Source organism: Astyanax mexicanus, chromosome 19, assembly GCF_023375975.1.
Source record: "Astyanax mexicanus isolate ESR-SI-001 chromosome 19, AstMex3_surface, whole genome shotgun sequence".
NCBI lineage: Eukaryota > Metazoa > Chordata > Actinopteri > Characiformes > Acestrorhamphidae > Astyanax > Astyanax mexicanus.
This window is the reverse complement of record NC_064426.1, coordinates 996,515-1,022,500: the sequence shown is the minus strand read 5'-3', so window position 1 is coordinate 1,022,500 and position 25,986 is coordinate 996,515. Positions and strand designations below refer to the sequence as shown.

The following is a 25,986-nucleotide window of genomic DNA, read 5'->3' as shown; positions in this document are numbered from 1 at the left end:
ACATGGATTTTAATTGATTTGAACTACTTTTAACTCCACCATTAAGAACATGGAAAGGTTTGGAAACACGTGGTGTTTTATGCACATTTTATGCTCAGTAGAAAATGAAGAACTTATTTTTGCAGAATTTGTGAATTTGTTGTGTCTGCTTTTTAAATTAGAAACACAGGTTTTAGCATCTGAACACTGATCGATCTGAACTGTGTTAACCCCTGAATCTCTCTCTCTCTTGTGTTGGGTGGATGTTGGGTTTTCAGGTGATCCTAATGGAGAAATGCAGGTACTGTTGGCAGGAAGAACAGATTGAGGCCATTCCTCAGTGCTGTGCTTCCCTCTAGTGGCCGCTTTACTCCATTTACACTAAAATAAAAGCACTAGATCTTTTAGACTTTTAGGAATTCAAGCTGCTACAAATGTTTTTGAGGGTTTTAGTAAATGCGGTTTGTTTTCACACACAAGAACTCTCTACCAAACCGTGGACTGATTCCTCAATTCCATGCATCACTTTCTGTTAATCTGATTCATTTGCAGCTTTTTCTTATATATATTTTTTGGATATAAAAATTCCAGCAGTCATGATCAGAGGTTTGGAGTGCCCTTTATTTCAGTTTACTGATGGAAAGGGAAGAAATAGGTGGAAGCCTTATGTTACAAAATGAACCAGACACGTAACCCCACACATGGCACAGGGAGTAGATAACCATTCATAAAGATAAAGAAGAAGGTTAAAATCTTAGTGAGGCACAACATCAAACTCAACAAACTAAAGCAAGCACAAAAAGCTAAAAAAAAATGAAATCATGGATTTTAAAGGTAATTTACAGCTTAAATAAAACTACTTACTGTTTCCTTTTGGCATAAGTATTTAGACTCGTTGCTGTGACACTTCTTAGCTTAGTTTTTATTTTTGAAGACATCCCATTTCTCCTGATAATCTTTTTTGACATGTTTCTACATTTTGATTGGACTCTGAACACCTGTGGTTATTTCAGCTGATTGGTCCTGATTTGTAAAGACATGCCCATGTCTATATAAGGTCTCACAGCAGAGAAAGCATCTCAGAGCCTGAACCCAAATCCTGAACCCAAATCCTGAACCCTGAGGGGGAATTGAACCCAATCCCAGAGTTCAGGCCTGTAAATCTAGAGGCAACAAATCCAAAAAAGACTGGAGGCTCTAACTTTAACTAACTTTAACTAAATACGTACAAACTGAGTGAAGTGTCTGAATACTTAAATGTAATATTTTAATGTAATATATATATATATACAATTCTAACATTTCTCATGTCACATTATGGGGAATTGAGTGCAAAATTATGGGGTAAATTGGAATTTTCTTAGTTTTTTATAATTGTATTAGTAGTAATATTTTTTATTACTATGTGAGCAATAAAAATTGGAGGGAAATATCCTTATTAAAATTAGTAAATGCAATGTTGGTATTGTATCAGCAGGGGCCTGAAGTGCCACTGTTGTTCTGTATTCTCTGTGGAAGTAAAACTGTACACTTTTTATCTATACGAATAATTTTAAACCCAAAAGAGACTTTTAAAATGAGGGAGAGTAAAAAAAAATCTTATTTCAACTTAAGTTTACTGAACTAATCTCCATTATTCAGGGTTCATCCCCAAATTATTATAATATAAAGATTGCTTCTTATTAATACGTTAAGTCCTTAAATATAACTAGAAATTCTTTACAATTTGTGTCTGTTAAAATGTTAAAATGTTAACAGTTTTCTCTCTTTTCAATCAGTATTTTAAAAATAATAATTAGAATTGTTTCTGGTTGGTTTTACTGCTTGAATGTATGATAAACTATCATCCTAAACCACTGCTCTTTGAAAAAAAATCATAACAACTGCCCTTGTTTTTGTGTGTGTTGCCTGAAAACAAAAAAAAAGGATTATTTTAGGAAGGTGTCGATATGATGCTACCACCACCATGTTTCACTTTTAAGAAATGCACTTTTCATTTGACCTCAAAATCTTCTGGAAATCTTTGAAAAAACTTGGATATGGCTTCTTTCTAGCCACTTCTTTATAATATTTAGTATTATACTGAATATTCTACAGTATTACTGTGCAGTTTTACAGTTTTCTCAGTGTGGAGGAAATGTATCGGGTCTCTCTTTGGGTAATAAAGTAAATTTATGAAGCCTCTCGGCTAAATCTCCAGTCCTGATGTCATAGGAGTCGAATCGCTGCCTCTGGGCTTCCGTACTCACCGTAACCAGAGAACGTTCACACACCTGTACACCACACACCACCACACACCTCTACACACCACTACACCTGTACAACTTTAGAAACTAAAAAAAAATGACATAATTATCCTGTACTGTTACACACCTTTAGAGGTGTTCACAGGAAGAATTAGAAGAAAAAACAACACCTGAAACTCCTCAATCCTTCATATTATTGGTAATAAAACATCTTAATTCAATAGCAAAATTGACATTAAAACATGTTGGTAACACTTTACAATAAGGTCACATTAATTAACAGTACTGAAGACAGAATGATCACTGATTGACACTAGTTGTTACATTATTAAGCATTACTAAACATATAAACTAATGTTTCAATGTATTTTTCTTTATTATTACAATAATCTGAATTCTTAACATTTTGTTATGCTTATTAATGTTTTAACCAGTATTAATTAATAATTATTTACGAGATTACTTGACCTATTAGAAACCTTTTTAGTATAGGAACAACTGTTAACTAGTGAACTGTGGATTAATTCATATAAAAGTATTAAATTGTTGAATTTATGTCTATTATTCCTCAGTTTGGCACATTGGTATCATTTTAAACATTATTCATAATGTATTTTTGAATGCATTCATGATCACCCCTGAACCCCTGTAAGACCTGCTGCAGTTCCGGCTCCGTCCTGCAGAGGTCAGTGTTGTACTGTGTGAGACAGGAAGTGGAGTTCTGGGAGAGGAAGTGAGGCAGTGGTATTATCTCACTTCTGTGGGTTCGCTCGGTTCTGAGGGCTGTGTGGAAAACTGCAGCCCAGCGGTTCCTTCCTGCCGACCCGACCCGACCTGTACCGACAGACACACCGCCTGCATGTAAACTCCAGCATTTATTTGCAGAAAATTAGAAATCTTGGCATCATGTTCTCCTCCACCAGTCTTACACACTGCTTTTGGATAACTCCAAGCAGTTCAGTTTGGTGGTTTGATGGTTTGTGATCATCCAGATTCCTCTTGATTATATTCCAGAGGTTTTTCATTTGGTAAAATCAAGGAAAATCATAATTTTTAAGTGAAATCTCGTTTTTGTCCAGAGCTGTTGTGTTGGGACACATATTGATTCTGAAATCAAGGGTATTAAAATAGTTTATCCTGCTTTTGTTGTAGTAACTGTTTCTACTTTACAGGTAATACTTTCTATTAGATTGTTTGGAGCGTTACTCCACCCACTTCTCTAGAATACAGAGTTACTATATTCACTAATAACATTTATTTACTGTAGAGATCTTTAAGGCCACTTGCTTTCCAGGAACTTCATTGCATTTCATTCAACAAGACAATGCTAAACCACATCATAAGAAACATCATTTACCCCATGTACCTTACCCCTTGTTTTTAAGTGTTAATTGTCCCCTTAAAAAAACTTTAGAGTTACTGTAGAAGAGGAAAGGGTGAAATTTAAAGCACCCAATGCTTTTCCAAATCAAATAAAAATCAAAAAGTTTGCATTTCACAAATTATCCCAACTTTATATTACTTTATATGGTTTGTAATAATAAATAAACAACTAGAAATCCAGCTTTAAAAATGCTAAACTGTCCATTTATCCATTTATCCATTTATTTGTGCATTTAGAAAGTTCAAAGTCAACAGTGTAAAAGCATCATTAATCCCACGCTTGTATCATAACTGCATACATTATGTATGAGTTTGTATGAGTGTTTATGAGTGTTTATGAGTGTTTGCATGGTGCGTTAGCTTGTGTTCACTGTTTTTAGCTGTGCAGATGGTGTCTGTTTCATGGGGGGGAACTTCACATCAAACCAGTGAGATATAACACCCAGAATAACGAGCAGCTCTGGTAATAAGGGATTAGATCTGGGTTATCTGGGCTCTAGATAACTGCAGAACATCTGCATCAGCTGTGAGACGCCAGAGCTGAGATACGATGAGTTACGAGCAGCTCGAGGAGAACAGACACATTCTTGACTCACGTTATACGTTATATCTGTCTGTCTGTCTCTCAGACGAGCTTTTATCTGTAATGTAAAACGTTTGGACTGAAGGAACCTGATCCTGATCCTGATCCTGATCCTGATTCTGATCCTGATTCTGATCCTGAGTTAAAGTAGAGCTTCTATTAATTACAGAGAGTCAGTTCTGAAATCGCACTTTAGCAAATGATCAGATTAGATTTGTGTATAACAAGTGTTTCTGTATGGGTGGTACCTGTGTGTGTTGCTATGGTATCTGCGTGGGTTGATATGTTATCTGTGTGTGTTCCTGTGGTATCGGTGTGGGTTAATGTGGTATCTTGGATGGGTTGCTATGGTATTTGTATGGTAAAATCTGACTTGAGACACATTTGTAGAAATTGGATTATAATTGTGTTTCACATAAATTATTTTTAATTTAATTGGCATAAAAACGATCTATGATCTGTGGTTTCTGGCCAACCAACCTGGCCAAGCTTTGCAACAAATCAGATTTGGATTGGCTAGTCCTTAAATTGTTCAAAACCAACTAAATAGGGTTTTTAGTTTAAGATGCAAAATTTTTAAAACAGTAATAAAAGAATAAGGTGAGCAGAACCTTGGTCTTTAGTAATAAAACATATTTTTTGAACTGCATTATCATACTGGGTTTAGAGGATTTACAGAACGATAAGGGAGTTTTAAAAAACACACGAAAAGAAAGCTTTCTTGGGTGATGAAGGATTAAGGAAACCCAAGCAACAGTGCATGGTTCAAATGAAGACCAACGTGGAACAAAATAAGGTCCATCATATGTGGAGACGTCTGAATAACATCTCAGACTTCAATCTAAGAAGCTCCAGATCATAATGGTCCATCTGATGCTCCATTGTCTGTAAAGAGTCTCAGTCAGGTGGAAAACTGGTGGCTCCTGAACCTGAGAAAAGGCATTCAACCAACCGGCCTGAATGACCGTTGACCTGCTGGTCTAACTTCCCACCAAATGAAGACACTGGAGAAGCAGGTCTCACCTGAGACCCCCGGTCAGACCGTCTCTTAACCTTCTGCAGGTGCTCAGACACAACAAGCAGCACTCTGAGGATCATGTTCCTCAATTTGTTGCTCAGTAGGTGGAGAAGGTTCAGCTGGTGCAGGTGGATGAATCCATCATCTTCTGGACAATGGACGATCTGACTGGCTGACCCCAGTACGGGTGGCTGCAGGGCTGCAAGGCTGGGTCTCAGACACGGCTATATGTAGGACTGGGACCACCAAAGGGATTGTCTTGTGGCTGATCCTGGTTAACCTGAACCTCCAGGACCTTAGATACGTTCTCTGATGACAATCAAATCAGAGTAGGATCAGGAAACCGAGTTGTTTTCTTGCAGTTTCTGCTGTTCATATTTGTAGAGTGTGTAGAACTGTAGAAAGACATTAAACCCCACTTATACCCACTAACCAGATACCCCTACCCAGAGTCCACCTTTTAGCCTGTGCATGGGGGATGTTCGGGACTTAACCTGGAATAATATTGGAGTGGAAAGGCCAAGAAAGGCCAGAACCAGAGTTCTTTGTCTGTAGAGTAAAATTATTTTCTAGATTCTAGATTAGACCGGATACCCCTCTTCAGAGTTCACCTTTTAGGCTGTAAAGGGGTGATATTTGGGACCAGGAGTATAACCACTGGAAGGCCATGAAAGGCCAGAGCCAGAGTTCTTTCTTTTCTTTAGAGTGAAATGATTTTTGTTCGATTGTTCCTATTGTCCTAAGTAGATGCTATGTTTCAATGTTGTCGCTAAGTGGTTTCTAAGAACCCTAGCATTTAAGGTGGTTGCTATGGTGTCAAATGGGTTGCAAGCATGTTGCAACATAGAAACAGCTGTGTTACTAGGTGGTTTGCTATATTGTTGCTATAGGTGAATGCTATAGCATTGTAAAGTAGTTGCTAAGTGGTTGTCAAGAACCCTGGCATTTCAGGTGGTTGCTATGGTGTCTCATGGGTTGCAAGCATGTTAGCAACTGAGTGCTCCACTTCCCATTTCACATACTAATATGTAGTAAACCATATATCGTATATACTTACGAATTCCCGTCAGTCGTGACTCAACGCTGCCCCCTGAGGTGAAGCTATTTAAGCAACTCTGCTCTAATTGGCTTCTTCGGGTGCTGCTGATTAACGCTAACCCATCGGCTGGGTTGTTGTTGTGATACAGTCGCAGTAAAATGCCCAACAGGCTGGAAACACAGCATCTCAGCAGGGTTTAGCACGTAGCCTGATCTAATAACTACATAATTAACACTATAGCCTGAGACGTTCCTCCGTTTTTCCTGCAGTTCCACCTCCCGGCCGGGTCCAGGTCCAGCACACCTGGATCAGATTAGTTCTGATGCTCCCCGAGGACTTCTTTAACTGGATCAGATGTGTTAGATTAGAGCTGGAGCTGCACTCTGCAGGGTGGAGGATCACCAGGATCAGGACTGAGCTCTTCAATGGTCAGATTTTTCTTACCTGAGATATTGGATAGTGAAGAGATCTGGGTTTAGGAACAGCATCCAAAGATTTTGGTGTTAAATGTTTCCTTATGTGTTTCTTTAGTATTTATTTATATTCATTTATAATTGAATGATTTTACTTTAAACTTTGGAATTCTTTGCAGAACACCTTCAACATCAACGTCTTCCTGCCATGTACTCTAGTTATCGGTGTAAAGACTTTATTTCCCAGGATGCATCTGTGTCTATCATGCTGGATCACGTGACACTTCAGCGTTCTGGCTCACCTGACTTTTGAGATTGCCATTTCCTGTTGTCCCTTGTATAAATACCTCTCTGTTTCTTCTCCTGGTCACTGAGTATTGAACTTATATCCCTAGCTCTTCTTCTCTCTACGTTTCTTTTGTGTTTTTGCTACTTTGTTTCCGACCTGTTTTGTTCATTTAAACTACTCTTTTGCCTTTTGCACTTCTTTCTCTTTTTGGATCACCCGCGAATGCCCTTTTTTTGCCTGTTCACTCTAGTATGTCGTATCTTGTTGCTCTATTTTGATATTTACCATGCCATTTTTCTGTCCCACGCAACTCAAGTACACTGAACCATTTTATTGATGAACTTTCTGTAAAGTATCTATGAGTTTAATTCATGTATGTCCCGTGTAACAATCATGATTAAATTTAAGAGATGGTGCTGATATAAATGAAGCTGCTATATAATAAGATTTAGCTTTTTATTATAAGCTCAGTGTGTGTTTGTAGCTTGTTCATTATTACAGAGTGTTTCTCCAGACTCTGCAGTGTGTGGACGGGTTGAGGTGTGTCCTGATGATGAATTATGGGAAGGTTTATTCTCAGCAGATGAAGACATCTTCATAAACTAGAGATAATCTGGCTGCAAAACCCCTCCAAATTCATTTCTGCCACTTAGCAGCGTGAAGAATGGGCTTTAATTGTGCACCGGGCCGCAGGACGCTGTTTAAAGTGAATTAGTGAGTGTGTACCGAGTCCAAGCAGCGGGACGCCTCGTATATCCAGAACCGGCTCCTCATTACAATAATGCATTTCCTGCGCGGGACGTCCGAGCCTGACTCAGCACTCTCTCTCTCCTGCAGCCGTATTTCTGCTCCCGCCGCCTGATTGATCGGATATGAAGTGATCAATAGCGGCGCTGAGCCGTGAGTCAGCGGGTTCTACAGCGGGGTCACGCGGGAACGCCGGTCCGACGCTCCGGGAGGAGAACCGTTAAACTGAGGAATCGCTGCATGCAGATGGAAGTATTATGCAAATGAAGCTTTTAGATGGACCCGAGGATCCGCAGAGGAGACAGAAGAGCGGCTGATCAATAATATCACACTTTCACACAGTTCTGAATATGGAGTAATGGATCAATAATCACAGATTTATCCAGAGTGTATCATAAATGTATTATAATATAATACACAGTGTGCGGTTATGATGATTATGTTGGTCTGAAGTCTCAGCGCTGCCATGATTCAGCACAAACAACACAAGCAAACAAACCAAACAAACACAGCATATAATCAAATTCAGAAATACATAACCATCCAAAACCATAAAAACACCTTCCATAGCTCCTCACCAAACACCACTATTCTTTACTAACTAGCAGATTTATCCACCAAACACCACTATTCTCTACCAACCACCAGCATTTTCTACCAAACACCAGCATTCTTTATTAAACATCACTATTCTTCACTAACTACCAGAATTATCTACCAAACACCAAAGATTCCCTATCAAACACCAACATTTTTCTTTACTAAATAACAGATATATCTTCCAAACACAACTATTCTTCACTTACTAGATCTATCCGCCAAACACCAGCATTATCTACCAAACACCATAATTATCTACCAAACATCAAATTTTTTTTACCAACTACCAGATTTCTCTAAAAACACCAAACAATCAATTAAACACTTTGATTAGCCATTCCAAAATTGCAAATAAATGATTAAAAAATCAAGATTCACAGTTTTTAAATAAGAATATGTATATATATATATATATATATATATATATATATATATATATGTGTGTGTGTGTGTATGTGTGTGTGTGTGTGTGTATGTGTGTGTGTGTGTGTCTGGAGCCAGTTGAACTCAAAGCCCTGCTGTAGGCCTGGCTCAAAGCCACTGTCTAATGAGGCCAACATGTCACACAGGTTCACACACACACACACACATTATTGTTCCTGCCTTTGTCAAAGAACCGGGAGCAGTATGTGTGTGTCTCTGTGCCTGTCTGTCAGCGTGTGTGTGTGTGTGTGTGTGTGTGTGTGTGTGTGTGTGTGTGTGTGTGTGTGTGTGTGTGTGTGTGTGTGTATCAGCAGCTCATAAATACTGATGGGTTTGTGTTATATTTGGGGGAGGTGAACTGTTCAATGGAAACACACAGGCTGTTACAAATAAAGGTGTGTGTGTGTGTGTGTGTGTGTGTGTAATGAGGTGTAGTGGAGTGAATGGAGCAGGTGATGGTCTATAAGTGCAGACAGGTTGTTATTTATTGCAGGAGCAGCTTTAGCTCCACCCACCAAACATCAACAATCAAACCAAAAACAAATAATAATCATACTGTAATATAGTGAATATAATAATGATATATTGTAGTGATTACAGTATTAAAGTTTATTAATAAGTTTATTGGGGGGTAAATCTGTTCTGTAACTGAAAGGAGGATCTAGTACCTGTTGGTTCCTCTATGCTGGATATAAGATGAGATTGAGAGGGTTGGGTTTGGAGGTTCTACAGGTTCTGTATGGATCCTGCAGCACATTTACCCACAGATGTTGCTACAGCTGGGCCTGTAGATCCTGTAGCTCTACACTCGTAGGTTGAAGCTGAAGCTGAGTCCCAGCTGCTCCATAAATGCTGGATTGGTGATAAATCTGGAGAGCGGGCAGGACGAGGAAGTGCTGCAATCTGGTGGAGACTGTGTTCCTGGGAAACCCTTGCTGTGTGTGGGTGAACATTATCCTGCTGAAAAATGAAAGTTCTGCAGGAGAGAAAGCAGCAACACATGGATCTGCAGGATGTTCTGCACAGATCACTGAGATCACTGTTAGTAATGTTCCTCCCATCACTACTAGGAGTGACTGAGTGTCGTCAGTTGAGGCATCGATGGATGAATCTCTCACCAGGAGGTACACTTCCTAAACATATCCATAGGGCAGTGAGGGAGGCTCCTTTACGCCCTCTAGTGGCAGAACCCGGTATTAAAGCCAGTATGTAAGTTCTGTTCAATGCTGTGTGTGTTCAGCTAATGAACAGCAGCTCGGGTCCTGCAGGAGAGCAGTGTTTAAACACACTAATGTAGGTCACTCTTCACTCATTGCACTCTGTTTGTGTGTGTGTGTGTGTGTGTGTTGTTCTCAGCTCGGCCTGAGAGAGATGGAAACTTTTAACAGCCTCATATGGCTGCAATTAGTATTAGAGAGAGAGAGAGAGAGAGAGAGAGAGAGAGAGAGAGAGAGAGAGAGAATGAGAGAGAGAGAACGAGAGAGAGAGAGATGGTGATAGAAAGAATGTATTGCTTTCTCTGCAAGTCAGTATGTCAGTGTATACAGTTGTGGAGTGTGTGTCTGGGTGTGTGTGTGTGTGTGTGTGTGTGTGTGTGTGTGAGATGTTCTGAGAGAGAGAGGGTCGAGACACAACCCACTCTGACCGGCCGTGCGACATCTACACACAGCATTTCGAGACTGTACACACACACACACACACACACACTACACACACTCACACACACACTACACAGATGGTGTGGGTGATTTCCATTTCCATATTCATTTTCTTGAATATTTGCCAGGAGCTCCAACAATATGAAGGAGAAAGAAAACACACACACACACACACACACACACACACACACACACACTCACACACACACACACACACACACATACACACACACACACACAGAGGGGCCTTTAGTGTTACTGACTGTGTCGTTATGCAAAACACAGCCATAGCTCCGCCCCCCAGCACTCAGAAGTCACCAACAGCTTTTAAACCTCTGAATCAGTTTTTCTGATTTTGCTATTTATAGGTTTATTTATAGGTTTATGTTTTTTATGTATTCCAAATAAAAATATTCTCATTTAGAGCATTTATTTACAGAAAATGAGAAATGACTGAAATAATTAAAAAAGATGCAGAGCTTTCAGACCTCAAATAATGCAAAGAAAACAAGTTCATATTCATAAAGTTTTAAGAGTTCAGAAATAATCAATATTTGGTGGAATAATCCTGGTTGGTTTTTAATCACAGTTTTTTTCATGCATCTTGGCATCATGTTCTCCTCCACCAGTCTTACACACTGCTTTTGGATAACTTTATGCTGCTTTACTCCTGGTGTAAAAATTCAAGCAGTTCAGTTTGGTGGTTTGATGGTTTGTGATCATCCATCTTCCTCTTGATTATATTCCAGAGGTTTTCAATTTGATAAAATCAAAGAAACTCATCATTTTTAAGTGCTCTTTTATTTTTTTTTTTACAGAGCTGTATATTAAGCAATTGTCCACAAATAATTGGAAATGTAGTGTTGAGATCAGACTGGGTTTAGTATAGAGAGTTTTGTGGTGTATCTGCTGGTGTTAGCATGTTGGTGAAGGTCTTTAGGGGCTTTGCTGAGTCCTTCATCCTGGATCCTCCTCAGCCTCCTTCACTAACGGCTCACTAATGCGTTTGATGGCTCTCGTCCAGGAGTTCGCTTTATACACTGAATCAGCGTCATCGTCTCCTCATCCTTTACCTTCAGTACGATCGTTCTTCTGCATTCTCTCACTCTCTCTCTCTTTCATCTACAGAACCTCAGAGCATCTGTTACTCCGCTCTCAGTAATTAACACTAATATAATCGTAATATAAACAGTTTCTTTAATATCGAGATCTTCTGAACTCAAATGTTTTATGGCGTGAGCATTAATCACTGAGGAAAGTGGCGTTAATATGTTAATATTTTCAGTTCACACTGTTTACTGATACCTCTCACAGTCATTAAGCCCAACTCATTATTTGCAGGAGTCTAATCACAAGTTTTTTTTTATAGGAAACAGCATAACATCCACTGTTATATCAAAGGATGAGCTGCCAACATCAATCACAATTCAATCACAATAATAAATGCATGCATTCACAAACATATATCAGCTCATGTACCGTGCAGCTTGATTTAGAGGGCATGTCAGTGTGGCTTTGCTATCGTAACGATAGGACAAGTACATCTTGCGCAGTTTAAAACGCTCACACAAAAGTCATGTACTTATTATCTTAACTAATCATGGGTGTGGTTAATAATAATTTCAGGTGTAATGTGAAATAATGAACCAATCAGAGTGTCACTTATCGCTCATCATTCTCTTTAAGAGTAGAATCAGGTGAGCTCTGACTTTGGTGGATTGCTATTGTAACGGTGCAGCTACCTGGACGTGTTCAACAAACTCTTCTCAGCAGAGGAAACTGAGCTCATTTAAGGGAACAGCAACATATGTTCATGTGACATATTTTAAGGACTTATATGTATTTCAATGTTGTTTTAAGGCACTTCAGGTGGTTGCTATGATTTTATTGAGTTATTTAAATGAGAATTTAGAGTAGAGTCATGCTTCTGTTTCCAGCTCCTCCTCTAACGGACGTCAGTGATCAGGGATTTACGCCACTCTCACTCTGAGAGGATCTGAGCGCGCTCACCAAACACATTCTGCACCCAGTCGACACATTTCACACTCAGGCTGATTTCACAAGCCCGGGCTAACGACGGCCTCGGCGCACTGACCTCAGAACAGCACCACGACATCCACCACCACTACACCACACATACACCGAGTGTGTTCATACCGGCTTCACCCAACAAAACACAGCCTGAGAGTCGAGGTCAAACGAGAAGCTCAGAATTTCTGAAATTCTTTAAAGTTCTCTGAAGTTCTTCCAGCAAATCCAAACAAACCCTGTTTAACATTTTTACTAAAACAGTTTACACTGAAAACGCTTCAGTCTAAACCTTTTTGACCTGGCCTATTCTTTTGGATCACCCTCATAATATTAAACCTGTTTGATGGGTTTACATCTGCAAAAGTCTGTTTTTCCAAAGCAGTGTAACATTAAGGATATGTTCACACTACCTGGCTGAAGTGATTTTTTTCATGTCTGTGTGAACATGCCAAGTCTGATATTTACAAATCATATTATATGTTCACATTACAAGGCAAATTCCCAAAATTTAAATTTTGCTCAGATCAAAATTGTCTATCCTGACGATTCACACTCACTGTAAATGTAAGTGATCTGTATCTGTGTTTAATGTGAACACAGAATCTGTTCCTGAATCGTCTCACATGCTGCACATTGATACCTGTATAAACGCCTCCTTCTTCACCAACAACAAAAACCCTCATATTAGAGAGAGGAGAGACTCGTAGCATTATAAAGGGAAATGGATGAGTTAGCAGCTCATATGTGGAGCATCTTTTGCTGGAGTGGAGAGTAAACAGCTGCTCTGAAGTTCATGCTCAGGTCCAGGAGGTGCAGGAAAAAGGACAGGCGGTTTGCTTTTGCTGTTTTTTTTTTGCATATAGCTGCACAGCTGCACCAAGAGATACAGTGTGGGTATGAGAGAGAAGCACGTAATCTGTGCAAAAAATCAGATTTGAGCAAAGTGGTTTGTGATGTGAACGTAGCGGTCCCACTTTATATTAATTGTCCCTAAGTACTATGTAGTTACACAGTAACAATCCATGTAACTACAGTGTAACTACTGATGAAGTACACATTGTTACAAATTAACTACAGAGGGACAGGTTATGTAATTACACATGCTTGGTGACTGCAGCTTAAGATAAGTTGAATGAAATGGGTCAGATATGATTGGAATATATTTGCAGGGTTATGCGCTCTGCTGGACAGGTATATATCCCGACCCGACCCGTCCGTCCGGACCGGACCTGCTGCTGAGTGATGGATATTCCAGATGTTTCCCGCCGCCCCGCAGAGCGAGGGAGGAATTCTGGGAGAGGAAACAGGAGAGGCTGAGCTCCACAGAGCGCCGTAAATCCAGCCGGGGTGAGACCGGATCAGAACCGCCGAGATCCTCAACCTGAGACTGTAGAGCACTGAACCCAGTGACTCCCCAGACTCCTCACGGGTTACAGTATCACATACACATCACACTGATCACTATTAAACACACACATACAGTATATATATATATATATATATATATATATATATATATATATATATAAACTCAAATTGTGTACACATACCCTTGAACGAACCCTGTAATTGCATTCAGGCATTCACATTTGCACTTTTACCTTATAATTGTGCATTTGCATATTTACACTAGTGCACTCATTTTTAAACTTTGGGACATGCACGTTGACACATTTGAACACATTTTCATTGATACACTAGTGCAGTTGTGCATTTACACTATTGCTCTCTCATGTTTACACTTGTGAATTCGCACATTTAAACTTCTGAACTTGCACATTTACAGCTGTGCATTTTCATATTTACATCTGAGCAATTGCACAGTTACACTAGCCCAATTGCACATTTGGATTTGTACACATTTGAACTCATTTACTTTAGTACAGTCGTGCATTTACCCTAGTGCAGATTTAAATTAGTGACCTCATATTTGCCCTTGTGCTCTTGCACATCTTCACCTGTGCCTCCCCAATTACATTGGTGCACTCACATTTTTGCACTTGTGCTCTTACACATTTACACTTCTGAACTTCTGACACATTTACAGTAGTACACTCAAATGTTTACATCCCAGCAGTTGCACATTTTCACTAGTTTAATTGCAACATTTGCAAAATTTGAACTCATTTACACTAGTAAACTTGTGCATTTTCAGATATACATTAGTGCCCTCACACATTTATACTTGTGCACTCACGCATTTGCAGTAGTTGTGCATTTGCATATTTACATCTGAGCAATTGCAAATTTACACTGGTTTATCTGCATTTTCACACTTGTGCACTCACACATTGACACTTTTACACAAAAGCATAAAAAAATTACCTCAGCAGCCTGTGGTTTTATATTGTCATGTTGAAAACTACATGGACGTCTGTAAAACATGACCCTGTACACACTGAAGAAGAAGAAGGTTTTGGAGGAGCCTGTGTTATCTGAAGCTCGGGTAAGGTGTGTGATGTGAGTGTGAGCTGAGTGTGTGGTATTTGATTGTATGTGACGGGTGCAGCAGATGGAGATCAGCGCTGGTGAATCCTGTAAGTATCTGTGTGATGCAGGATCTGCTGGAGATCAGTCCAACATCTCGTTCAGCAGCCTGAGGGAACACAGCCGGGTGAGTCCCATAAAGTCCCGCTTTAAGTGGGCATGGGTGGGCGGGGAGGTGCTTTCATGTGGGGGTGTGGGACAGGGGTGTGTGTGTGTGTGTATCATGGGGGTTCCTCAGGCCGGTGGGAGTGTAGAGGGCTTATGTAATTACAGCCAGCACTGCTGTAAATATAGAGGAGCTGTGTGGAGACACACACACACACACACACACTCGTACACACACACACACACACACACACACTCAGTAATCAAAGGCGGGTTTTGAGCTTCAGTTCTTCATCCATACGCCCCCTAAACTCTGCCCCGCCCCCCAATTCTCTCTGGGGCAATTTCTGCTTTATTCTGATCTAAATGGGTCTTCATTGAGTGTGTGTGAGTCTGTGTGTGTGTGTGTGTGTGTCCATAATCATCAGCATTTCAGCTCCACTAATCAGCTGGGAGAACAGGACGGGTCACATGACAGACTGTCTCAATATCATTTGCCTGATATTGAAAATATCATTCATTATTATAATAGAAATAACAAGACACTGAGAACATTCAACAATATATACAGTATGTATTGTTTGTCATATATATACTGTATATATTGTATGTCATAATAATATGAAATACTCTACTTTTCACACTATATAAATCGCACTGGATTATAAGGCACATTTTAAGAGACACTACTGTATAAGGAACTTCTAATTCAGCAGGTCTCACCACTTTACATAACTTAGCTTACTAAGTTAAGTAATGATAATCTAAGTAAACAAAACTGTAATAAAAAAAGACTTTCTATTACAGTCAAACGAGCGCTGGATGTTAATCTACACAGATTTATCTCCTGAAAGCTGAAAATTGTTTATTTGGGTGAGTAAAGAGCTTCTGTTTATTTACAGTAAGCTTAGAATCCCGATTAGATTTCTCCAGCACTAAGTCTGGAGCATTAGCCTTAGCAGCTAACTGCTTGTGCTTTACTGAGGAAACCTGTGTGTTCTGGTAAGCCAGGTCAATATTAGCTAGCGGTTTGTCCCACGTAGTTTGTTTTAACACGGTAAACATGCAGACTACAGTCTGATATACTCACCTCTGAACGACAAAAGAGCTAACTAGCGTTTAGCGCTGTGGTTAGCAGCTAATGCTAATATTGCTCCAGTCTGGGTGCTGGAGAACTAAACTGAAACTCCTGTATAACTCTGTACTTCAGTGGAGTGTCTTTACTGCTCCTTAATACCTGACTGATAGAATTCATACATAAGGAGCACCAGATTATAAGGAGCTCTGAAGTTTTTTTGGAAAAATAAAGGATTTTAATGCAGCTTACAGTGTGAAAAATATGATACACACTTAATCACACATTCTCTAGACTCGGTGTTGTCGTGATTGGTAAGTGTAGATATACGCCTGCAGAAATTCATGTTTCTTTGATACAGCGCATACACGACTATAGTCATCACACACACACACACACATACACACACTACACACACACACACACACACACTCAGACATGGCCTGAGGAGGAGCAGGCCTCCCGCTGAGGGACCCTTCCTCCACTGAATCAGTGAGTGAGCGAGGGGGGGGTGATGGGGGTAAGAGGGGGTGGTTTGACTGGAGGCAGAAACATCTAACACCTACACACCCCCACAGAGGGTTATGAAAAATGTATGAGTGTGTGTGAGTGAGTGTGTGTGTGAGTGTGTGTGTGTGTGCAGTGTTAAGGGAGGGATTAACCTGCACCTGTGCTCCTCTTCACCTAAACCCCTCTATACTGACCCCAGATCAGCTCTGACCAATACCCACCCAGCGTGATGTCCACTAAACCACCGGATCAGCACCGCCCACCCCCACCAAAAACCCTGACCACAGCCCGGCGAGGGGCGGGGAAACAGGAGCAGGTGGACAGGAGAGACCAACCAATCCTGACTGAGACCCACATCAGCTCCAGCCTATCAAAACACAGTATTACAGATATACACAGAAATAGGTGGATTTGTCCCCCCCAAAAATGATACCACAGAAAAAGCAGAAATTGTTTTAAAATATTTTTTTATTTTGAAGGTGCACCAAAATCTGCACCCCGCCATGAAAAGCACCCCCTCTCAGGAGCACATTTCTAATTAAAGTTAGCAAGAAGTCGGTGCGTTTACGCGCTGCCGAGAGAGGGTGCTTTTCATGGTGGGGGTGCAGATTTAGGGAGAGGCTGCAGGTGACGTTTCTTTTTCTTTATTTCTTACGAGTCAGCCTAGCTTAGAGAATTATGTTTGGTATTTACATTTTCTAAGTAAAGCTGAAGACAAGAAGACGTGGGTGCGCACTCCTGAGAGAGGGTGCTTTTTCTGGCGGGGGTGCTGAATTCAGCACAACACCGGCTTTACACACGAGGTAAGTGATGAGAGCGATGAATTGCAACAATGACAATAAACTGCAATAAAAATGGCTTCTGGACAATGTCTGGTTCTGCTACCAGACTGGGAGGGTTTGGGTTATCTAACGTTTATATTAACGTTATATAATAAAAGGTTATATTAAAATCTCCATAAAATGTAAAATATTTTATTGTAATTTAGTTTTGTACACAAATAAATTCAGACATGCTATGATTTTAATGTTGCTAAAAAGTAAATGTGTTCACAAATAAATAAAATACTGAGATGAGTGAGAGTGTGATACATATGGTGACACACACACACACACACACACACACACACAAACACACACACACACACACACACACAAACACACAAACACACACACACACACACACACACACACAAACACACACACACACACACACACACACACAAACACACACACACACACACACACACACACACACACACACACAAACACACACACACACACACACACACAAACACACACACACACACACACACACACACACACACTACACAAAAACACTCACATTCTTCACTAGTCTAATTAATTTTTGGCACTCCTCTCAGACACATACCACCCTAACAACCCCCCCACCCAAACCTCACACACAAACACACACACACACACACACACACAGAGACACACACAGACACACACACACACACACACATACACACTGTTGTAAATCAGTCTAATTAATTTGTTGGCATTCCCTAACAGAATGCAATAAACCCCAAACACACACATTTCAAAACCTTTAATTAATTATAAACCACCTGATGATGATGATGATGATGATGATGATGGTGATGGTGGTGATGGTGATGATGATGATGGTGATGATGATGGTGATGATGATGGTGATGATGAAGGTCTGTCTGTGTGTTAATCAGTGGTTTGGTGTTCAGCAGTGCGTGATTGAAAAGGTCGTAAAAGGTCAGGGTGTGACTTCACCTTTCTGAGTGACAGTAATCAGCCTGGACACCTCCTCATTACACAGTGTGTGTGTGTGTGTGTGTGTGTGTGTGTGTGTGTGTGTGTGTCTTCTTACATGTATATAACACACCGTTTACAAAAGTAGAATGATAGGACATACATATAAGTATACAGCTAAAAAAAAAACAATAAGAGAGCACTTCTTTGATTTTACCAAATTGAAAACCTCTGGAATATAATCAAGAGGAAGATGGATGATCACAAACCATCAAACCACCAAACTGAACTGCTTGAATTTTTGCACCTGGAGTAAAGCAGCATAAAGTTATCCAAAAGCAGTGTGTAAGACTGGTGGAGGAGAACATGATGCCAAGATGCATGAAAAAAAAAACTGTGATTAAAAACCAGAACCAGGATTATTCCACTAAATATTGATTATTTCTGAACTCTTAAAACTTTATGAATATGAACTTGTTTTCTTTGCATTATTTGAGGTCTGAAAGTTCTGCATCTTTTTTGTTATTTCAGACATTTCTCATTTTCTGTAAATAAATGCTCTAAATGAGAATATTTTTATTTGTAATTTGGGAGAAATGTTGTCTGTAGTTTATAGAATAAAACAACAATGTTCATTTTACTCAAACATAAACCTATAAATAGTAAAATCAGAGAAACTGTATATATGGAGAGGATGTTTGCTGATATTTGTGAACTGATGTTAGGGTTAGGGTTGAGTGGACAGGAAGTGTGAGGACTTATATAACTCAGGCTGCAGCGCATCTGCATGTCTGAGTTACGTAAGAAGAGCGATTGGAATAGACTTGAAGGTTAGATGACAAAAACCATAACAGTCAGAGTGATGTCAACAATACACACATCTGTACACCATCACTGTTACACTGCATATACATACCATATTATCACACTATATATACACACACACATCTTAAATATATATATCAGCATCCAGCAGAAAGTTGTCACACCTTAGCCTGTGTCTGTCTTGCGTTTTTCCCTTTTTTTGGTCCTTTCTGCTCTTGTGTTCTCTGTTTTCTTGAGTTTTTATCACCAGTCTTGTCTCCACCTTAGCCCCCGTCTGTCTCATTTGTAACCCCGCCCCCTCATTTCCTTCTCCAGGTGTCTCTTGTCTGTGCCTGTGTATGAATACCCCATGTGCTCCCTTGTTTTCTGTCGTGCTTTTTGTTTGACACATTTTTCTTTCTTGTTCTACCCCACTATATAGTGTGTTTTCCGTCAGTTTGTACGTTTTTGTGTTGGTTATTTATTTCATTTTATTTGCTTGTTTGTCTTTTGTTCTTTTGTAATAGCCACTAATTAAAGGATGGACTTGCATTTGCATCCTGCCTCTAACTCGTTACAAAAAAAGTGTGGGATTGTAATTCTATTTAGAAGAAAGATAAAAGTTATCAGGATCAATAAATGATTATAAATCTAGGCTGATATTTAGGGTAATATTTATTGATCTACACTATATAATACAAAAGTGGTGTTTGTGTAATTCATGTGTAACATTTAGCAACATGTAAGACGTCTCAGCATGTTATAGAGAGTTTTAGAGGTTCCTAAAGGTCCTCCTGTGATAATCCATCCCATAAATTAGCTGAAAATTAAGATTTGTTTAAAGATTTTGTTGTTGTGTCTGGAACTTTTCAAGGTTTGAGATTGTCTATGTCTTTCTCTCTCTCTCTCTGTCTCTCTCTCTCTCTCTCTCTCTCTCTCTCTCTCTCTCTCTCTCTCTCTCTCTCTCTCTCTCTCTCTCTCTCTCTCTCTCTCTCTCTCTCTCTCTCTCTCGGTGGACTGAGCAGTGGATCGTGGGTAATTCAGTGTAAATTGGATCAATAGTCTTTGTACTCTTTGGCTGAAGAAGCTCCGTAAGCTGCAGCCTCTCCTACAGCCGATCGATTGCTGAAGAGACAGTCTGACCCGGCGCTGTTCTGGTACGGTCCGGAAGGGTTCTGTAATGCGCCAAATGACCCAGAAGATCCCGAGGGTCCGCAGAGTTAAGAGCCGGTCCAGCACCATCTGACTGCACTCACAACTGCTCACAGCTACTCACAACTACTCACAATTACTCACAACTACTCACAATTACTCACAACTACTCACAACTACTCACAACTACTCACAACTACTCACAACTGCTCACAGCTACTCACAACTACTCACAATTACTCACAACTACTCACAACTACTCACAACTACTCACAACTACTCACAGCTACTCACAACTACTCACAATTACTCACAGCTACTCACAACTACTCACAATTACTCACAATTACTCACAACTACTCACAACTACTCACAACTACTCACAGCTACTCACAACTACTCACAATTACTCACAACTACTCACAACTACTCACAACTACTCACAACTACTCACAATTACTCACAATTACTCACAATTACTCACAACTACTCACAATTACTCACAACTACTCACAATTACTCACAATTACTCACAACTACTCACAGCTACTCACAACTACTCACAATTACTCACAATTACTTACAACTACTCACAATTACTCACAACTACTCACAATTACTCACAACTACTCACAGCTACTCACAACTACTCACAATTACTCACAACTACTCACAATTACTCACAACTACTCACAGCTACTCACAACTACTCACAATTACTCACAACTACTCACAATTACTCACAACTACTCACAATTACTCACAACTACTCACAATTACTCACAACTACTCACAACTGCTCACAACTACTCACAACTACTCACAGCTACTCACAACTACTCACAAGTACTCACAACTACTCACAGCTACTCACAACTACTCACAATTACTCACAACTACTCACAGCTACTCACAACTACTCACAATTACTCACAACTACTCACAATTACTCACAACTACTCACAGCTACTCACAACTACTCACAATTACTCACAATTACTCACAATTACTCACAACTACTCACAATTACTCACAACTACTCACAATTACTCACAATTACTCACAACTACTCACAATTACTCACAACTACTCACAATTACTCACAATTACTCACAACTACTCACAATTACTCACAACTACTCACAATTACTCACAATTACTCACAATTACTCACAACTACTCACAATTACTCACAACTACTCACAGCTACTCACAACTACTCACAATTACTCACAACTACTCACAATTACTCACAACTACTCACAACTACTCACAATTACTCACAACTACTCACAGCTACTCACAACTACTCACAATTACTCACAATTACTTAAACCTACTCACAATTACTCACAACTACTCACAATTACTCACAACTACTCACAGCTACTCACAACTACTCACAATTACTCACAATTACTTAAACCTACTCACAATTACTCACAACTACTCACAATTACTCACAACTACTCACAGCTACTCACAACTACTCACAATTACTCACAACTACTCACAATTACTCACAACTACTCACAGCTACTCACAACTACTCACAGCTACTCACAACTACTCACAATTACTCACAACTACTCACAACTACTCACAATTACTCACAATTACTCACAACTACTCACAATTACTCACAACCACTTACAACTACTCACAATTACTCACAACTACTCACAATTACTCACAACTACTCACAATTACTCACAACTACTCACAGCTACTCACAACTACTCACAAGAGGAACCTCCATTCAGAAACTAATCTCCACTATTCACTATCCTAACACCTATTAAGTCATATTAAACAGCTTTATGTTTCAGCTGGCCACTTTAATGGAAATACCATATTTACGTACCTTGTGCGTCTGCTCCACTCACTGTGGCCACTTTATTAGAAACAGCCACACCGCATTATTTCTCTGGTTGTTTCCCACATGCTGATGTGATTATTACTGGTACAGGGTTTTTCTGTATCTGGTTTGTGGTCATTCTGTCTTATTTAAAGAAGTGCAGTTTCAGGGTTATTAGCCTGATTGCTAATTGCTAGCATATTGAGTTAAGCTTAGCTTTTTGCCCAAATTAAAGGTTTTTATTGACCACATTTAATGTATGAGTGAGTCATTAAGACAGTGTAGAAATAAGACCACTGTTCAGTAGAGACAACCAGGTTTTAGCTCTGCTCATCCCCATTTGTTGTGTCTAACTTTCCATGTCCAGTGTACCAACAGTTTTAAGAGTTAGCTTTAGCCCTGTGCTAATAGTAGCACATTTTTTATTTCCCACAGAAATCAGTTTATAAACTGTATTTTGCAACATTATCTTAAGAAGGAGGCGAAGATATACAGTCAGCCTTGGTTGAAATTGACTGGTTGTTTGCATTACATAGAGTAATTGAGCTGTAGTTGTGGTCAAGCTGTCAGATAGATAACTAGCTGGATAATCAATAATACTATTATTGATCAGGTTGTGTAATTTTGCTGTTGATTAAAATAACAGTATAAACACTCTGTACAAAGTGTTTTTCCTTAGTTTTCTATTTTGGTATATCTGATGTTATCTGTATGTGGCGAAGTAATACGTACATGGAGAGCTTCGGTTACAGTGCATTACTGGCTGATAACGGCACTCATAGAACACCTCTCAGCCAATTACATTGCAGGGTCGGAACTATTTAATAACTAACTAATTGTAATTTATTTTAATGGTCACCAATTGGTCTCAGATGTAAAGAGAGTTGTAAAGATGTAAATTTGTAAATGTCAATGTAAATATGACTCAATGAAGGCAGTCTGAGACACTTGATCAGTGTAGTCGTATTTAGAAAGTTTTTTTGGGGGGATTTTTTCTTCTTCTTCTTGGTGTATCAATATCTTTCTTTATGAGGTACTATCGCTCGCTACAGGGCTAACATGCTCATATCATGCTCTTGTTGGCTCTGTGTGGATTGGAATATTTAAATATATATATATATATATATATATATATATATATATATATATATATATATATATATATATATATATATATATATATAAATGGATGTTTAAATATCTGCATGCAGCCTGAAACTGAGGTGCTGAGGTGTTATGTAAGGGACAGGAGGTCAGACAAAGACAGGAGGAGGAGGAGGAGACATCTGATCAGCCGTTTATTCTGAGCCCTGACATTCAGAAAGCCTGCAAGGTGTCATCACACACGCATACACACACAGTACACACACACACACTCCACACATGCATTGTAAGCAGTGCTGTGTTGTATTGAGTGTCTGCAGCGGCTGGGAGGAAGAGGAGGGTCGGTATGGTGTTGTCTGAGAGCTCCAGTCTCGCTTTGTCCTGTAGCTGCTTCCTGTCCGCATTGTTTCCCCACAACAAAAGCTAAAAACTCGCTCTGAGATTTAATCTGCTCAGGGATTGTCCTCAGTTAACTATACATTACTGATGTAGTTACATAACAATGTAAATTTGGGTTCCGCGTCTAGGGAAATACTTTAGTTAGAAGACAACAACAAGATACTTCCTAACAATTACAGTAGATTCTCTCTCTTGTTTCTCAGGGGGACGTCTGTGAAAAATATTTCACATTTCTACTATGATAAAGTGATAAAACTCCTGCATCCGGACTGCAATTAAAAATCAGGAGCACCAGTGAGTTTTTTCTTGGCTTTCTCGGTCACATGACATCATCGTGGAGTTCAGTAGCTCCTCCATTTCCACTTGCTGATGTGTTTTTTTAAGTGGATCTCCGTGGAAACCGTGGTGCGCCCAAAGTGTAATTATGTGTAATTACTGCACGGAAGTGGACAAATAGCTGTTTTATTATTTTATTAAAGGTGAGCAGATAGATAATTCAGCCTGTAATTTATTTATCAGAGGACGTAAGAAATGTGAGAAAAACACGTACATGGTTGTTCTGGACGGAAATAAAATCACAGAGGATAAAAACCTATTAAAAAAGAGAAAGAAAATGACCCCAGAACCCCCTGAGAAACTAATCCTATCCGGATAAAGCTTAAGTCTCACTTTTACTTGAGTAAAAAGCTTTAAAAAAACAATTCTCCTTGTGATTTCATGGGACTGGAAAAACTGGATACTCTAAATTGCCCAAATTTCCTAAATTGTATATGTGTATGTTTGTGTATGACTGTATATGACCCAGATATGGGTCAGCTCCTCAGTGCTGTATACAGTCCTCCAGGTGGACGGTTGTTTCCGGTTGAGAGTATGCTGTGTGTGATTGGCTGCTGTATCTCAACAGTGTATGTATGTGCAGATGTTTGTTTCTGTAGAGCGTGATTGATCATTTGATCAGATTAATCAGTGTTAATCAGATGTTCAGATCTTTAGATTCTAAGAAATAGGAGTATATTGTAAACACGACTCTGGAGTAATCAGATAACTGCAGTGTAGTCTGATGATGAGCTCGGTGTCGTTGGGAAAAGGCCTCTGTACGGGGGATCAAAAGCCGACACGGATTTGAGTCTGAAGCTCCAGAACACACTCGGACGGCTTGTTTTTCCTGTCGGTGCTCAGCGGCGAGTGTGTGTGGTGTGTGTAAGAGTGTACTGCAGATACCGGGGCTTTGATAACTGCTTTTCAGCCTCTTAGCCGTATGAGGGCATGTTGAGACTGGCAACAAATGACACAGTGAGGAGCAAAACCACAGCGGCTTTCAACCTTCATACAATAAACGGAGTGTGTGAGTGTGTGTGTGTGTGTGTTTGTGTGTTGAATAGGCTGCTTTTACCTTTATCTCTGGTTTGAATCAGTGTGTATTTGTACAGTAGCAGAGAAAAGTCTGGACACATCCACACTCTCACAATAAAACCGCCTTTAAAGAAGCTCTTTGAGCAGAAACATAAAAGAACAACTTTCAGTTGAGGAAAAATGAATGTGAATCACCTGTCAAATTCTACATAGATAACATTTAACATTTAATACATTTAACAGACTTTCTTGTCTAGAGAGACTAAGGTGCTTCATTGTTCACTTTTGAACTCTTTAAGACTTAATTTTAGCATTATAATGTTAATTATGATTATTTTTATCTGTAGCAGCTAGAATTAAAAACAAAGTTAAACTCTGGCAATGCTAACTACTAAAGTTGTTATAACACTCTGACTGTTATAACAGAGCCAGAAGGTAACATAGACATGAGCTGCCGTATAATTGGAGCATAAAGCAGGATGGATAACTTTATGGAGGGAAAATTTAATCTGGTTTGGGTAAACAGAGGAGGAAAGGGAGAAAGGAAGGAAGGAAGGGATGAAAGATAGAAAGCTGGAGAATATTTGAGGGATTAGTGTGTGGAATGAGAAATGTCCCGGCATTATTTGGCCTCATAAGTGGGCTGTTTACACAGAACCTCCATGAAAAGGCCCATATCTCTTCAATGCATTGAAAAAGTATTCATGCCTACAAGTTTAAATGTACTGTATTTCATTGGAATTGTATGTGTTATATTTGGGCGTAACATGAAAAAAAAAACAATCAGAGTGTCTCTCTGTTGCTCATCATTCTCTTTAAGAGTAGATCAGGTGAGCTCTGACTTTGAGAACTTAGGGGATTGCTATTGTAACGGTGCAGCTACCTGGACGTGTTCAACAAACTCTTCTCAGCAGAGGAAACTGAGCTGCTGGTTGACGCTGTGAAGGAGCTCCAGCAGCTCATTTACGGGAACAGCAAT

At 39.5% G+C, this 25,986-nt stretch overlaps 1 protein-coding gene and 1 long non-coding RNA gene across 2 annotated transcripts in view; one reads left to right on the top strand and one right to left on the bottom strand.

Moving 5' to 3' along the window:
* Positions 1 to 19,005, bottom strand: part of LOC125784384 (uncharacterized) — a 240,373-nt gene extending 221,368 nt beyond the window's left edge. The window contains exon 1 of the long non-coding RNA XR_007427164.1: positions 18,567 to 19,005. This is a non-coding gene — a long non-coding RNA (uncharacterized LOC125784384). The remainder of the gene's footprint in view (positions 1 to 18,566) is intronic.
* The window catches only part of ube2ka (ubiquitin-conjugating enzyme E2Ka (UBC1 homolog, yeast)), a 315,406-nt gene that overhangs the window by 281,437 nt on the left and 7,983 nt on the right, over positions 1 to 25,986 (top strand). The gene's annotated exons all lie outside the window — the stretch shown is intronic.